The following is a 17,137-nucleotide window of genomic DNA, read 5'->3' on the forward strand; positions in this document are numbered from 1 at the left end:
ATTGTGCTTCTCTCCCATGGAAAAGAAACTAAGTCGTCTATATTATCTGTGCTTGTCTCTGCTTATTTTTCAGTGCAACGGCCCTCATTTGAACTTTTACTCTGAAGCTGGTGCTCCTTGGAAAACATTAGACTGAACTCAGAGCAGAAGCCATATTTTGGCTGAAAAACAGCCTGTTCTGATATTTACACTGTGCACTGAGTGTTTTCTGTATTCATGCTTCATGTGTTCATGCTGATAAATAAAGATGGAAGGTCAAAGGTTCAGGTGCTGCACAGGAAAAAAGAGATAAGACTTGGTGAACTCCTGTCTCCCAGTTTTGCAGTTACTCTTTAGGGTTTGTTTTGCTTGTCACAGGATGTGGTTGGCACAAATGTAAAGCTTGTTCCCTGTCTCTGAGCAAGAGACAGTGACCTTTGCAGGCCCCTGTGCCGCTGAGGTCGGAGCAGAAGGTCAGGAGTGCTGAGTCTGTGTGCAGCAAAAACATTTATGTTACACCTCTAATCGTTAATAAGCAGATATCATTTAACATGTCCACTTTGCTGCTGATTGGTTTATATAGCTGCAATTCTACCTACATCCAGTTCATGAAAACATTTAGACAGTTGTTCTAAAATCTGCTCCCCATCTATTTCATGTTTCAGCATCAACAGTAGTCTGCATAGGATCATTTGAAGAATACAGCAAGGCACTGATAAACTGATAAGGGGGAATACGCAAGATAAAGTCATGCAAAATGTGTTGTGTCAGTACACCATAGATGATCATCTCACATAGATGTCACCAAAGTGAATTAATCTGGCATAATCCTATATTTAAATGTCAAAATCTTATACTGAAGTGATCCTTGCTTCCACACTCCCTAGAAGGGAATGTCCAGCCTTGAGCATTTAGGGTCATGGGGCCAAACTTGTGCTTGACTGAACTTGGCCCAACATAACCAGTCAGCTGATTCCCTCTTGCACCAGAAAGCCAAGCTGTAGCAGGAGCTATATGAGTATATGAGTTAAAAAAGCACAAGACTAGTGAAAAAGCTCTTCTTTATATGGGTGTGTGGTATGAGTGTGACAGAAAAAAGGAAGGAAAACATTTAAACATGTTAGTTCTTTGTGTGTGCATGTCTGCATTTGAAGGAGTAGACTACACTATAAACCGTCAGCTACGCCACCCACTGCCTTTAGCTGCAGGTTCAGCTGCACAGGCAGAAGTGTAACAGCCAAAACTCCATCCAAAGGAAACATGGCACTACCTCTGATTCATTCAGGATTAATGTTACTTGGAATTTTTATTATCCAAAAGGTGCTCTTTGTTCTTGCTGATGTGTACTGACCTGGTGAGGCAAGTGGGAGTCCACCCTCACTTGGCCCCAGAGGGCTGCTGAGCTGAAACAGATACAGCCACTTGAATATGCACGTTGATGATTAGTAGCGATCTTGGTTATTTGCCCTTACAGACCTGCCAGTAAGGCCTTTCCCTGCTCCCCACCCTCCTCCTCTACAGAACCTTCCTTCCTGCATATTTCCTTTTAAAGCAAGTAGCCCAGTTCTTTAGCTAGTGAGATTTAAATCACTGCTACTGCTTGTATCTCCACTTGCACCAACTTATTTTTCATTTAAGATAGAATTTCCCCAGGACTTTGTTGTGTTTTAATGTGAATGAGCTCAAGAAAAACGGTTTCAGTTTTAAAAATCAGAAGCTCTAGCTGGGAATTATCCATTAAACAGCAGTAGTAAGGAGATGTTTTCCCCTCTCACGTCTCCACCTAAATGGTGAGACTAGAAGTGATGGCAGCTCACACAGCAGTGGTCCAGGGTCCTTGACGCCCACAGCTGTGACAGCATACAGAGAGCAGCAGCCAGCAGGATGGAGAGAAACATAAAGCTGATATTTCATGGCAAGGAAACACATGAACAGTACTGAATGAACAGTGCCCTTAACACACCAGCTTTTAGAAGGGCTGGTGTTTAAGGACAACGCACTAGTGTTTCAAGCTGACCACTTTTAATCATCAAGAATAGTAAAGGTGAAAGTGCTACTACTGTACAGTACAGGGATGAAAAATAAGGGTTTATACTGTAGAGAACCGTGTGAAAAGGTTCTCTGTGGGTTTTGGGTCAAGCCAGTTATTTATACTTGTGGTTTCTAGCACTCATTCCCATAGCTCACTTCAGTAAGAAGCCATTTGAAGGATATGTTCCATATGACAAATGTAAGCAGGTATATAACCGCTTTAGCCTCTGAACTGAGGGCTTTGAATCTCAGGTCCCCAATCTGCACTCCCAGCTCTCTGCTCTCCAACCCTCAGGCTCCCGTTGTCCTTTCCATTGTTCTTTAATATTAAATAAACTCTTTGTGCTCCTCTCTCGGTGTGTGTCTATACATTGGGTCCCCTTGTACCAGTCTCCTGACAATGACATAATAATTCCCTAGCCCCATACCCTAACACCTAACCATCCAAACTAAATGCCTAACCATAATCCTTACCTTAAACCTAATTCGAACCTCAACCCTAAAACCATGTCTTAACCCTCAAAAGGATGTTTCAGAAAGTGAGGACCAGCCAAAATGTTCTCAGTTTCCAAAAACATCTTCATTCTGTAGCAAAAAAAAAAACTTTTTTGATCCTCACTAGATAGCAAGTACAGGAACACACACAATGTGCAGAGTTGACTTCAAATTTTAGAATTTTCCATAGTTTGTGCTTAAAAATCCCCCGGAGTTTCCTTTTAAAAGTGTGCCAGCACCTTTGTTTGGAGCAGAGCACTGTGAGCGCCAGCTGTGTGGGAAGACCAGCCACCTTGACCTCAACACACAGGCAGGGCTCACTGATCTGCGAACAGGATTTCCTTTTATCTCAGAACTGGCAGGCAGAGTGGTTCAACTTATCAGAAGCCATTCTCATGCTGCGCCCTGACATCACCAAACGCTGGATGCAGTACTTTTCAAATAAAAGAATAAAAATAGTTCAGTGGTCCAAAACATTATAACTATGTCTCCTTTTAACCTCTATGCCTTTGTTCAGTGCTGTCAAATGCTTCCATTATCTTTATTTTCACTGGACTGTGGGCAATATAAACAGAGTGAGCGCTTCCTTCCACAGGTGCAATATTATGGTGAAACATTCCTGCGACATTACTTTATTTCTTCTTTTTAATTTCACACTGTACTTTGGGAATCTCACTTTTCACAGGCAGTAGCGCAGCTGATGAATGTCTGCCAAGTGTATGTGCGTGTAGGGGAATAAAAGTGTGGGGGTTTGGGAAGAAACAACGCTTTACAGTGTATGTTGTAGTGTTCAAACATGTGTAAAGCATCTTTATGATGTTATCAAAGATGAATAAAGTAACAAATAACCCCAAAACAAGTTTTACAGTTTATGTGTATGCATGTGCTGTGTGTGCCTGATGTGCCACACACATTTCTGTGCAAATGAAGTCTTTCTATGTATGTAGTATCATTGACAGAAGTACTGTTATGGTTCCAGAGGCCCAGTAGTCATGCAGACTAGCAGCAGGTGGCCAGCGACTGACTGGGGAGCTGAAGGAATCCAGCTAACTTGTTTACATGACCCTGGTCTGCCATCAATTGCACACGACCTCCATTGAGACTGTTTACAGAGCAATTTTATCTGCACAATCACATTAAATTACTTCTGCCACCACCGTTGTTTCTAAAAACATTTTATAGCAGAAATGGTGCAGTTCATAATATTTAGTTTACATTTGGGCTATTTTCAGTGTTGGAATATGTTGGAGAGTGATTTCACAGAGTGGACTCCTCTGGTACTCTTCAACTACAGTGAAGAAAAAACTTAAACATCCTTCATGACAGCTCAACAAAGTCAGTGAGATGCAGGTGAAAGCTCCAGGTTTTTCTTTGATCCCATTTTCTTTTCATCCATGTTAGTCAAACAGTTTCCATGGTCACTTAGTCAAAGATAAACTCCACTTTGCCTGTGGCTTAGTGCCATTATGCAATACTGTATAGTCAGTGCACAAGTGCATGAAATTATTTTAAACCAGTGAGCTGGAAATATTCAAATATATACCGTAGGTGGTGTTGTGTTTGTTAACCTCTGCCTTAGTTGGTTTTTAGGGGCATTTGAGACGGTACAATGCAAAAAGATTTTAAAAGTTTGTTTCCATTGCACTTTGTCACACTTTCTTTTTACTGGTACATCAACTCAACCAGGTTGTAAGAACTTTGGATGGAAACAAACTTACTGACATATTGTCACCTTAAGGTGAATATCCAGACTGGGTTACCAAACAGTGGCTTACATACACATCACATGCGCAAAATTAAAATTCATTTGTAGTCGTGTGTCTGGCCATGTGAAGAAAATAGGTCCAGCTTGATTTAGCTGTGTTTTTGTCTCCACTAACTCCTGGGAAAGTATCTGGTTGCTTAGCTGCTAAATATTCAACTACGTTCACCAGGTAGTCTTTAATTGTGTCTGTTCGCTGTTAGAGTACAGGTATACCATGCGATTTAGAAATCCAGGATATGATTTTCAGTGCTGTCAAAAACAAACACTCCTTTTTTCTATTATACTTACACAGAGATACTGTATTACTGTAAGATGACCAGTGGCCAGGCATGATAGAATCTCACCCCTGTTTATTTCATTTTTATTTTATGTGTTTGGCATTGAGTATTTGTGAACATTCTCCAATAAAGTTAGACGTTTCAAGTAACTGTTCTTAATGATGGAAATGGAAAATTCAAAATAAAATAAAAAAAGATTCCCTGAGCTATAACAATTTATGTCAAAAGCATTTTTAGCACGGCAACAGCAACCCAGCCATCACAAGGGACACCTCATGCTGTTTTTGTCTTTGTGGGTCTCTATGTTGTCTACATTTTGTCTTTACAACTGGTCTGTGGTGCTACAGCTCTGAGGAATTTGAGCACAGCGTAGCATGTCCACTCATTCAGTCTGACTTTGTTATAACTCTGAAGGGACTCGTCTACAAGCCGATGTTTGTGCTGCTACTGTCAGACTGTCATTGCCTTCAGGAAGTTGCTCACAGGAGCTGAGTCACAGATTCCAGCTCGGTCTTCATCTAAACCCTCGTCTGCTGCCAACATTTTCACTGACTCAGATTGTGATCACAGCCAGGAAGTTGTGGAGGAGGGCGGCTGGAGACAGTTGATGTGTCAGATGGCCACACCAGACAGACACAAATAAGATCAGCGATAACTGTGAAGTAGCCTGTGCTCACAATGCCAGGAATAAAAAAGCGAGTGCAATGTTTACATCCTTTCCAATAATTCTGATCTGTCCGGACAATCAAGAATATTTGCATTATTAAAATTTTCTGTGATGCTTCTGTTGATTGGGAATGACTGGCAGACACAGGTCACAGTGTGAGACAATGCTCAAATTAAGGTTTGACTGTAAAACCTGGAGTGACAGAGAAGCAGAGTCTCTTTATTTGGGGCCTCCAGCACAGTTTGGCCATTAATATCTGTGACTGCGGCCTCAGTAGCTGCTTCTCCCTGCTGCGCTGAGAAGAGGAGGCCTGCTGGTCTGAGATCATAAGCTGGAGGTTGTTGACTTTGGGGTCAGCAGCAACAATGCGAGGCTGTCATGTACACTTAGCCCTGAGACTTTATGGAAGGAGACAGAAGTTATTACTACACACACAACAGTAGTAACAGCACCACCAAAACAGAGCTTCCCCACACCTGAAGTAACAAACCTGACACTGTAACATACACTTTAATACACATGTCAAACACACACGCCTACACATTTCACACTCTGCCCTCTGAGGTCTCTCCTCAATAAAATAAAACCCAGTGCTTCATGTACACTCCCTCCATGCTTCCACTGAGCTGCTGTGGTGACAGCCTGAAAAACACTCCTGCTTTTTGGCTACTTGATACTTATGGTCTCTGGTGAAACCCTTGGAACACTAACATTGTCTTTAGCATATGATCTTCACTGACAGTAAACTACTGTGTTCTAAGTTACCTGGATGTAACTATAAATACATCATAGCTCACTACGTTTCTGTATTACACACTGAATGAAACAATGTAAACAAAATTACACTGGTAAATATAATTAAAGCAGTACAGTCATTTACACTGTGGTGGTGCTATCAACCAGTGACATTTGAACCTGGACTATAAATCTAAACCTCCTTCTGAAACCTATTGGTACAATTTATTTATAAATCCAGCTTTAGTTTACTGTGCTAGCATGTTACAGTAGCATCTGTTGATGGGAATGTTAGTTTTATAGGCATTTGGTGTTAAAGAGATTTATGCTTTGCCCTCTAGGAGGCGCTAGATGGAAGCCAGGGGATCAACAATGCCACTACATCCATCATTCAGAGACCTTTAGTTTCTGCTCCAAATTTCACAGTGATCCATCCAATAGTTGTTGAGATATTTCACACAGAATCAAAAATGTCAACTCTAGGGTGTTTTTTTTATGTAAAGTTAGAGGATTTATTCTGTGGGGACCATGTTGGAAGACAAAAGTAACCATTCCAGCCAAGAAGAGTGATAGTGTCTAGATAGTGATAGATGATAGTGTCTGTAAAAGATGGTTCTGATTGAATAAAAACTGTTTTATATACAGTTATAACCTTGTATCTTATTTCTACTTCTGATTTTGGTTAGTTACTTTTGCACTTGCTCTTCACCAGCTTGTTCACATGATCTGTACTGTAACTGCTTTTAATTTGGACTGAAACCACATCAGATAGATAGTGGTGTTCCATGTCTGTATGCTTATTTGTCTTTCACATTACACCAGGTGTCTGAGCCTCACTGGTATGCCTCATTCTTCTCACTCATGCACACTGTCCTGTCTAGAGTGTTGCTCTTGTCCTAATTGATTGCCCTCTCTCTCCTGAAACATTTAACAGCCTGCTGACAGGAGGCAGCGAGTTGAAATGAAATTATCAGCCTTTAAAAACAAAAGCAGCGAGACAATAATGATAAAGCTCGTGAGGTTTAGGGAAGAAGCAGAGGTTTGCTTTTGAAGGTGATTCAAACCAGATCCGGGACAGGCAGCATCTGCCAATAACTTCAAGTGTTGTTTTTTATCCCCTTGCACAGAGAAGCAGATCCGATCAAAGCTTATCAGAACAAGTATGTTCATATCTGGCAAATTCTATTACTCAGGTTTGTAATTCAGTTAAAATGATCTACAAACACAATCCATTTGTTTTACATTTAAAACAGTTATTTGAACTAAGCTTAAGTTTTAACATATTGTATAGTTTTACTGAAGTGCTTTGAGGCACTGTCTGAAAGGAGAACTAGTAAACACTCCTCACATTTGCCCCTTATCCCCTGCACATCTGACCCAGAGGGAGTGGCCATTAGTTCAAGGTATCCATCCATCATCCCTCATCCTTTTATTTCTCTGCGGCCGCTCTGCCTCAGATCCCAGCAGCCCTCCTGCACTGAACAGCACTGTCACAGTTTTTCATGCATGTCAGAGGTGCCATATTTTATGTTCCTCTCTGCCCTCCTGCAGCTCCTGCTGCTGTGATTTAGAACAATAGAAGAAGGAGGCAAGAGCAGGAGGCCCAGGGTGGAAGAATGCCTCCATCCTTCCTGCTTTTTAATAGTACCACTGGGGAAACACCAGCCGGGAGCTGTAAAGCCACAATCTGAGCTGTTCGGAAAAGGACACCAGGGATTCTACTGAAAAAGCCAAAGTGAGGTCATACTGTCCTGTAAGAAGTATTCTTATTATTTGTGCTGAATGTTGATCATGGAAATGGAAATGTACGCCAAACAGGTTGGTGGAAACAAACTTACTGACATATTGCCCCCTTGTAAAGATGATATGGTTAATGTATCAGCAAATATTTGTTTAATTACACCACAATAAGTAAATTTTCAAATTATCAGCTTAAAGAGGATGAAACACTCCATAGAGCTTTGGGCTGCAAAGTCACATGATAATTCTCTGTGAGTTTGCATCTTTATACATTGATCCATACATCCATTTTCTAAACCCCCGTGACCCAAATGGGAGCCAATCCCAGCCAGCAGCAGGCTGTACACCCCGGACAGGTTGCCAGTCCATCGCAGGGCTAACACACAGACAAACAACCACTAACACAATCAGTCCTACGGGCAATTTAGACGTGCTGCCCCCACTGATGCATTGTAAATATAAAAATAGTGCAGCTTTAAGTTTTGATGTTTTATAAAGAAAAATGTAATACTTGCAACATTAACCAAATACATTTCTCAAGCTCAGATTTTTTGCACAAGGCACTTGTCATTTTCCAGCAAAGAGAAACAACTGGCTTTCCCATTTTCTGTGAAACGCATGTAGTGATTACCAGGCAACTTTGCTACTTGGTTCAGATGCAGTGCCTGTTGGTGAAGGAGCACTGAGAGGAACACCTTGTAAGAACACACTATGACAGAGCACTTGAGGAATGCAATGGCTCATCAGATCTCTGAGCACCCCTTTAAAGTGGTGATAAGTGCAAAGCAGTTTTCAAGTTGTAAGTCGATCAAATGTGTGGCAGAGGCCTGGCATTCTTTAAGAGAATGTAGTGGTCAGCCGACGGGCATCGGGATTTTACTTTTCCATAAGCACACATCTGTATTTCAGGCCAAGGAATGGCCTGAACTAATGCAGAACAGTCTGTTCAGACTTCTTCACCTTTTTCCTGTGGATCACAGAGCCACTCAAAAGTCTACCTGTTATCGCTGACACAACATATGATTATAAATGCCCCTGAGTGACAAAGCGGAGGAATTTTTGAGACTAGAGTGCAATTGTTGGGCAGAAAATCCAGAAAATTCAAAACATGCTAAAATGCTGCTTATAGATCCAAATTCCAAGCATTCCCTGCTGGACCACTTGAGAGCACAGTATTTATAGCATAGACTGAAGGAACAGGCCCAGTGGGGAGCAGCTTTGGTTCTTTTGTTTGTTTCTCTTTTCATGTTCCTTTTCACTTCGTAACCTTACTCTGTGCCTTTACAGTATTTTTAAGCTAACCCTAATGTAGCTCAAATTCATTTACTGTAGCTCTTTATTCCAGAAACAACATAGTAAATTAGAAATAATGTTGCTAACTGTTGGTTAGCAACCTGCATAACGTTTCTTTCTTATTAAGTTTCCTGAGTCATGAAAATGAGCTAACAAAGTAATTCACCAATATTCATTCCCCCTTTAGCTCTGTTTTAGTTTTCACCAAAACCAGAGGGAAATATCAGGCTCTAGCTGTTGAATGCTCCACAACTGTTATCTTTATTTATGAACTTTGATGTGGCACCTGAATTTAATCTAGTTTTAGCCTTAGTCTTTTTGACTAAAATATATGTAGTATATTTGTTTTAGTCAAATTTTTGCCTTTTGATTTTTATCACATAGATTTAGTCTCATTTTTATTAATGGAAACCAAATACATTTTAGTCCAGTTTTTGTAATTTTTCTCCTTTACTTTTAATATTTATATTTTCTAAAAATATTAAGGCTTCAGCTGTTGTTATCTTTGTTGTACAATTGCCATGGTTACACTTGTTCTCATCTATCATGTGGTTTGTGGAAAAGGCTGTTTATTTGTTCACACACAGGGTCACCTGCTCTGCAGAGAAGTGAATGATTTAGAAAATGGATTTACTCAGATTTTGGCTAAAGTCCTGTTCATTGGGTTTAGTTTGGAGGACAATGTTTATACAGTGAGATATCTGTAGTGAACATCTAGAGGTAGAGTTAAAGGGTTGACTGCTCACAATAATGCCTCAGCTGACCACAGAGTTGACTGAAAGAAACGTCAACATTACTGTACATCCACAGCTACAGCGCTTCATGATAAATGATCTTACCATTTCATAAAGCTATGCTGCCTGCATTTTCCTAGTTTGACTTAAGATGTTAAGATGGTCATTACTTCATGTCCACTTGTCTGTCTTTTATTTTTGTTTGTTTTTCATCATCAACAAGGCTTTTTAGAGTTTTATTTTTTATTGAAAGCAGCTGCTTGTCACAACTATAAATGGTAGTAATGAAAGTAGTGAACCAAACCTGTACAGCTGAGAGACATAAAACCAAAACAATGAGCTGAAAGCCACTAAAGTGCTTTCTTCCAGCTGAGTGGAAATGGTAAGTCAGGTAATAATACTTGGTGAGTCACTACAATTGGCTCTTTTAATTTCACACAGTAATTTGATCCACTGTAAAAATAAAAATGCTGATTAGAGCAGCTTTAATACACAACAAATGGTAAGTCTTACAGTTAAAAAAGATATAATCACCAACTTTGTTAGGGTTTCCTCTCACATCACTGTTCTTGCTTAGAAACTGACCCCAGCTGACAGCTTTGATTGAGCATCACTACTCTTTTACAGCCATGAGACAAGAGGTTACTGGTAGCTGTACATAGAGGGTAAATTTTGTTCAATGAGCCTTGACAGTAGCCCCAAAGAGAAAAAACACTAAACCTGTCCTCCAGAGTGGGTCAAACGTTGACCCAGTGTGACCCAGACTCTTTGTTTGTTCAGCGGGTCACCACCTGGATGTGGTTCTAAATGTGGCTGCCACAGTATAGCCCATACTTGTCCCCACATAACCACCCGGGTTGATGCGGACTGTCCTGCTTTGTTTGTCCACTGTATGTTCTTTGTGTTGGTCTGTTGGTCTGTTGGTCTCTGTCAGCCAGCCAGAAAGAGAGACTGTACGAGCAGTTTAATAAACAGCTGTTAAACCAGCAGAACTCAAACTTGCAGAAATGTGACACCTTCACTACTTTGCCTGGGACCCACTGGCTGAAGTGCCCATTTTGCCTCTAAACCAAGAAGTGAGGTACTTGTTTTAAACTGTGCCTCTTTACACAGTATCAATCAATCCGTCATAAACTTTATTGCCAAGTATGTTAAAATAATATGACTCCAGCTCAAAGGCCCCAGATGTGCACCAAATAAAAGAGAGAGATCGAAAAAACCCCAAATAAGAAGTAAAAAACAAGAAGACAAAATTTTGTGTACAGTGGTTACATCTATAAGTTATTGCGCTGTGGTGTTTGCAGTATCTTGGTATATATAGAACCATGAGTGTTCATGAGTCACGGCCCAGGGGAAGAAACTGTCCTGTCTGGTTGTTTTGGCTGCAACACTGTTGCAGGAGAGGAGGAGTTTAAACAGTTTGTGGGCTTGTGATGTTAATGATCGAGGTGTTAACTCCCAGAACTCATCTCCAAAGCGAGTGCACAGCAGTGGAAACAAACACAGAGCCCCTGAAGAGCGTTACTTGGCTCAGCACATTTCAGGTGGTTCCTATGATGAAAACACACCTTAACTGTGTGGCATCACTTTTATTTTTCTTTCTGTCCTTTATTATTTTGTTAATCTACTTCGCTTTCTTTCTTGGCTTTTAACTAGATAAGTGTCTGCAAACAATGCCCAGCACTAAATACAGACAGACAAAGTTAGTGACTAGCTGATGTGTTTATGGCTCTGAATTGATTACATTTTTTTGTATTTATAATATACAATGACAGTTGTTGTTTTTGTTTTAGATAAAAACTGATTTTAATGAGGTTTATGTAAGAGATTCACATAAAGGTATAAATGGATTTGAGCTGCTCTGCTTTTCTTTTGTAGAGGTCTGAATATTTAAGATCCTTTTAAACATCTTTGACACTACATATTAAAATATACAAGGACAAAAACATAGTTGTATGCATCGTCAGCTATGCTCAGCACATATCAACACCATTTCACCCAATGCACTGACTTTATGTGCCCATTGTAAGTCTTTGGAATAGCCCTTTATGTATGTCTATAGAAACAATGCATTTTACAAAACATTTCTGCATCTCTGGATTATTGTAGTCTCAATATTTTATATGTAAAAGTAACAGTTACACTTAGTGATATTAGATATGTGAGTCATTTCTGTTTAAAAAGTACTGTGATATACAGTACTGACATCATCGCCGTGGATTTAATGACTACACCGGGAAATATTTTTGCAGTCGAAGCTGTGACTACAGGTGGGAAGTTTATATCATTGCCTCCGTAAGCAGTGGTCAATGAAAAATTGAGTCATCCATTTTCTAGGCAGCAGAGGGTGACAGAGCACTGCAGCCGTTAAACAGTACTTTAGTTTACTTCAGTTCAGAAACAGGTGGAAGCAGGTGGTACAAGTTCATGTGGCAGTGGTGTTACCTGGCTGACAGAGTAAAACTATGGAGCCCCACAGTGTTCGGTATTAAACAATTATGAAATTCTGTAAAATATGTAGAGGAAACCATCAAATGTAAAATAAATCTATTATAAAGATATTACTCTTTGATTACTTTGATATTAACAGAGCATTAATTTCTGATTACAAAAGCAGAAAAATATGACTTTAAAGAATACTGGGGAAAACAATGGCATTCACACACAAAGCAAGTTGTTGTAGATTGAACATCTCTGATAAAAACACAGTAACAAAACATTATAATACCATGCGCCTGAAAGTGAGAGACGAGTGTTTGTCATGTTCACAGAAAACCATTAAAATGGTGTCTCTGAGGAATGCCTCGCCCTCACTGACCCGTACATCATGTCCATCACCCTGGACAGTCACAACTGTCACACCATCCCGTCACTGGAAAGCTCTCGTTTTACCCCTCTGACCCCTGTTCCACAGGGACCTGTGTCTTTGTGTACTCATGCAAACACATACAGTGCCACTGTGTTTAGCATCTGCACCACATGAAATCATCACAGTACATGCACATTAGAAAAGATACCTGTCTACCCATATGAAGGAAGAGTGTCCATCACCAGAGGTCAGATCAGTAGTAAATGGACTACTGGGACTGGACAATGATCTCAGCTTCAACTGCTCTGTAACTGAAATATGTACTGTACATAACTGTAATCATGGTAATGACTGTGACTGGCCAGAAGATGGCCATTAGTGAAGAACTAGTTCCATTCTTCAGACATTGTCAGTATTAGCTACATTAGCCACGTACTGACCATTGACCATGGTGTGTTTATGAATTCAGGTCTTTATTTATGACAAGAAGAATGTGGTTTTTCCTCTGAAAGGTTAAATAGTGTTTCTTCTTCCATAGACATGCAGCCTTGTCGAGGCTGGATCCGCCACACCAGAGGGTTTTTTGCCCGTTGCCTGGGAAGGGACAACATTGCCTACAACGTAGATGAAGCCCTCTGGCCAGGCCCAGCTCAAAGACATGATCCTGAGGCAGAATAATCTTTCTGATGTGTTTTTCTTCTTCTTCTCTTTTGATAGTAACATGGTTTTTGGTAAAATCACCATACAATAAACTTTTTTTGTTGTAATTACATGTCCTGGATGCTCTGTTCTGTGACTGAGCTGCAGTGTGTATATGATTGACTCCTTTGTGTATGATCTGAAAGCATTGTTTGATTTTGAGTGCTGGTCACATGGTTTTGAAGCAATTGCTTGATTTTGCCAGACGAGTCAGAGGTTTTGTGAATTTAGTTTGAGTATTTAGATTTGTGTTTAAGGTTTTTGAGAAAATAAGTGGTGGTTTCAAGAAATGTGTTTTAGCAATTCAGAAAAACTGTAATTCTCCAGAACACCACCGCAGTAGTAGTCTCTAGGAGACTGAAACCAACAACATTATTCTGTATGTACAGTTGTATTTACATTTCACTAATGCGTTACAAGCTTTCACACTGTGTATATGAATACAAAAACAGACAAATAGATATAGACCATTTGCTGGCTGTCACTCACTTTCTCACTGTACATGTCGGTTCCTTGTTGCTATGGTAATGGACGTTTCAGACAGCCGTCCAATGGCAAAAGTGACATACAAAAATCTATACACAAAACAGGGTCAGCTAAACATTATTGTTGCAATGGCAAATACATTGAAACATGGTGGTTACTGCCCAAATATAAAGCATGCTATTGTTTCTCTTGTGATTTTTGTTTATGCAGCTTTAATGCTGACAAATTGTGTCTACAATAGACTAAAACCATTTATCTTAGGTTTAGCTGAGCTATGCTTCCTTCAAGCCCAGCTGTTCCATTGTTCAGAGGGAATGAAATTACTCTTCACTTTGTGTAGAAGTGGGCACACCTACTTTGATTTCCCTTCCCTTGAGTCCTGCCTGTCAGAATCAATGCTAGTAACAGTCCTTCAGCTTCAGTTAGATCACTCCGTATCTTACCACTAATCTAATCGTTATATACAATGGACACCTCCACAAGCACACATTCAGTTCATATATTCACAAACACATCCACAATCTGTTCTACGCACACAGATGCACACACACACACTCAGTGGAATGAGTAAAGCCAGTAGTTAGCATGGATGATCTCATCCTGGGACACTGAGAGATGATGTCAGGCCTTAGATGGTGCTGTAAATGTTTATTTGTGTCTGTGTGTTCCAAAAATAAAATGATTTTGAGCTTAATAAAAATGTATTAAAAGACAGATAGCTGAACCAGGCATCATTTGTTTTCTTTAACTACATAATCAAGTCTGAATTTATTTTTTTAGTTTTGTGGGTCTGCAGAGATTTCTATTCCTCATCCTACTATTCAGTTACTTTCATGTTCTGTAAAGTCAGCCTGTATCCGCAGAGCATATTTTTTACCCATCCTCTCCACCCAGTTTCTCCCATGGGTGTTCCCAAAATGCTCCACTGAATCATTTGGTCTTCCCTCCCTATTGTCATCTGTTCTGGTTTCTCCCACAATGACTGAAGTAATCAGTTCTGTCTTGTTTCTTCCTCACGCTCCTTCTCTTCATCACCGTCCTCCTCCTCTTCCCACTCTACCTTTTTGCCTCTCTCTCCGTAGTGATTTTATTTCCAGGATGTGTGTGATGTCCAATGTCAGACATTCATTTACCATCAGGGATGGGTGGTGAAGGGGAGAGGAAAGGAGGCAGTGAAGGCGACAAGAAGACACACCCTAATGTGACCTCATGCATCTGTTTCTCTCTCCTGCAGTGTTGTAGGCTCTTTCATCTCATGTGCCCATGGCCAGTGTGGTGACATCATGTTAGATGTGTGAGCTGAATACAGGATCAAAGGGCGGCAACAACAGATCTGTCACTCTGCTTTCCCTCAGTGTTTCCCCTCGATCCTCCATCAGTGTGTCTTTGTTATCATTTTATGTTCTTATTTGTATGACAACATGGTTCAGAAAAGGATTTAATATTAATGGTAATACTGCAATTACCAGCAGCAGTTATGGTAATAACACTAATAGTACTCACACGCTCTCCAAGAGGCAGGAGCGAAAATAGAAAAGAACTTTACTGCATACAAGATTAAGGCTACAACAATAACTGGGTTGTTCCAGTACCCTTCTGGACAGTACCTGAAGAATAGAAGTCATCTATTAGTAGTTCTTCATTTAAAAAAGGACACTTAAAGGGGATATATTATATATTTGTATAATAACAATGTATTTGATATCAATGTGAAAACAATTTGACAAAAGGACAAACAAAAGATTGTCAACTCAATTAGCAGTTTTCTGCTACTTTAAGCTATATAGTGCTTTGCAGCTCATTGTTTAACTTCCCAGCTACAGCTGACATGTTCTGCTACACATTTCTCGTAGCACTGTTTTTAGTTACAGCAACAGCAGTTAGTTAATACCTGGTGAATGAAGCAGAGATATGGAGCTGGTGGACGCCAAAAACAAAGCTGAAACAAAGTACTGGATTAAATTTATCAGGTGGCCGGAAACATCACACCAAATTAATGATAGTTACTTCATAACTTTTTCAATAAGCAACTGTTTGCTAGCACGCTCACTGTATCATCTTAGTGATACTGTATGTCTGTGTTGTGTTTGTGACTTCCTTCCACCGCCCCCAAGTGGCCAATAAAAGAAAGTTATTGCCAGTTAAAACAGTCAGTGATAAATGGCAGGAAGCTGGAGAAGATCCAGCAAACTAATCATAGTGCACGTCTGGAAGTCTTACAACAGTAACCAGTGAAGTGTGTGTACATGAGAGTCAAAGCTAAAAAATAATCTACTGAAAACAATTAAGTGAAAATGATTCATAATCAATTAATCTTTCAATTAACTTTTTAAAAGCCGTTTTAAGTCAACTCTTTATATGGACAGAAAATGAAGATATTCAATCTACAAGAAGTGGAATAGAAAAGTGTGTTTAGTATGTTTTCTCAATAAATATGAATGAATGACTGTTTTGGTATTGTTTGTGAATTAAAAATATCAAAAGTGGAGCTGGATATGTTGATCTGTTCATCAAAAATACATTACAATCAACAGAGCTTGCTAAATATGCCGTAGTAATAAATGCAATCAGAGAGTTTTTATCAGTAGTAATAGGTCGAGTTTAAGTTGCAGGACTTCACAGATATAAGTACCAGTATTTGTAGCTCTAACAGTAATAGCTGTAACAAATAGTTGGTATAATAAACTGCATGTACTTCATGATGCTAAGGGTTTCTACTTCTTGTATTTACAGTTATGATCTAATCTAATTCAGTGTCCTGCAAACTTGCACACTTCCTGGATGGGCTCCCTGTTGCACACACCCACAATTGCTTTCATTCCTCATGGGGACTTTAGATTGACTTACATTAATTTCCTGGAGACCTATCCTAACCTTAACCATAACCACTACTTGCCTAAAATCCTTAAAGGACTTTAAATGAAGTGTGGTCCCCACAAGAGAGGCTAAGTCCCCACAATATGAGTAATATCAGGTGCACACCACACACACAATCCCACACTCCTGCGCCATATAATAAAACAGTTAGTTTACAACCCACCCTGCAGTACAACATAAAGAGATGAAGGCCCTCCCCCATCCTCTCTCTCCCCTCCTGTTGGCTCGGAGGCTTGGATGCTGGCAGAGCCTCGGACCAATAAGACACCTCCAAGGTGATGTCATGGAGGCAGCATTGATGCTGTTGCTGATGCTGTTGCCCGGCGCCTGTATCTGTGCAGCCAGACAGGGGTAACCGTAGTCACAGGTCCACCATCAGCAGCAGACACGACAGGGACAGAGGGGGGGTAAGTCTGCAATGCTTGTATCACACAACACACAGATGCATTTCATAGGTCACGTTTGGTTAACAAGATTAAGTTTTGTTTAATTGAACGTTGTGTGCATGTGTTTGCATGTGCGAGCATCTCAGCAGGGTGTAATAGGTGA

At 40.1% G+C, this 17,137-nt stretch overlaps 1 protein-coding gene across 1 annotated transcript in view; it reads left to right on the forward strand.

Moving 5' to 3' along the window:
• The first annotated feature begins 16,891 nt into the window (after positions 1–16,891).
• stmn4 (stathmin-like 4) overlaps positions 16,892–17,137 on the forward strand; it is a 9,141-nt gene continuing 8,895 nt past the window's right edge. The window contains exon 1 of the mRNA XM_020617020.1: positions 16,892–16,995. The gene's annotated coding sequence lies outside the window, so the exon portion shown is untranslated. The remainder of the gene's footprint in view (positions 16,996–17,137) is intronic.

Source organism: Monopterus albus, unplaced genomic scaffold, assembly GCF_001952655.1.
Source record: "Monopterus albus unplaced genomic scaffold, M_albus_1.0 scaffold182.1, whole genome shotgun sequence".
In the NCBI taxonomy this organism is placed as follows: Eukaryota; Metazoa; Chordata; class Actinopteri; order Synbranchiformes; family Synbranchidae; genus Monopterus; species Monopterus albus.